General features: G+C 41.0%; 1 pseudogene; it reads right to left on the reverse strand.

Moving 5' to 3' along the window:
* Positions 1-698: 698 nt before the first annotated feature.
* LOC124556733 lies at positions 699-816 on the reverse strand (annotated as a pseudogene).
* Between the last annotated feature and the right edge of the window lie 205 nt (positions 817-1,021).

The raw sequence follows: 1,021 nt of genomic DNA on the forward strand, positions 1-1,021 counted from the left end.
TAATTTTCTTTTCGTGACAAAAGGAGAAGAGGATGAATGATCTGAATAAGGGGCTCGATGATTAAGAGCTACAAAATGAAAGAAGAGAATTAACTTCTCGTTCATTATTATTTATTTGAACACACGATAATAATACATATCATAAGTTTCGTTTGGTAATGTTGAAAAACATTAAAAAGTTAATATGTATAATTGACCGTTATAAAAATTTATGCCACTGTACCACATAAACTGTTGCCTTAAAAGTGTGTACTAAAAGATAACACGTAATACTTAGACCAGATTTTAGAATTACTTCGTTTCTGCAATGGCCTGTCCCTTTACCATTTATATTTGTCTAAATAGAATGACGACCAAATTCCACTAACGTCGCAGTAAGGAAATGTAAATCGTCATATCACGTAGTCGGTTACAGAATATTTACTATAAAACGGGATATGAAGCGAATTTATGTGCTTCCTACCAATCCAAATAAATAAATTAAACTAAACTCGATCCGAACAGGCCACGAAGGCCCAACGGCACCGACCGGTCGCCGTGTCATCCTCAGAGCACAGCTGGCACTGGATGTGGATACGGAGGGGCATGTGGTCAGCACACCGCTCTCCCTGCCGTATGTCAGTTTACGAGACCGGAGCCGTTACTTTTCAATCAAGTAGCACCTCAGTTTGCCTCACAAGGGCTGAGTGCATCCCGCTTGCTAACAGCGCTCGACAGACAGAACGGCTACCCATCCAGGTGCTATCCCAGCCCAACAGCGCTTAACTTCGGTGACCTGACGGGAACCGGTGTTACCACTGCGGCATGGCCGTTGGCCCACCTAAAGAAGACTCAGAAAATTATATTGACTTCGTTATTCTATCGCCTTAAACTATTCACACACTTCAACCTTCACATTTCGGTGAAGTTAGCAATCTAAAGAGTGATGACAGACAATTTCTCCTTACCGAATGGAGTATATGTACAGTCGAGTTTTGGGCGAAGTAACGGAATATGATAAGGTAAATGAAATAATCGTGTA

The sequence above is a fragment of the Schistocerca americana genome, chromosome 1 (genome assembly GCF_021461395.2).
Source record: "Schistocerca americana isolate TAMUIC-IGC-003095 chromosome 1, iqSchAmer2.1, whole genome shotgun sequence".
NCBI classification, from domain to species: domain Eukaryota; kingdom Metazoa; phylum Arthropoda; class Insecta; order Orthoptera; family Acrididae; genus Schistocerca; species Schistocerca americana.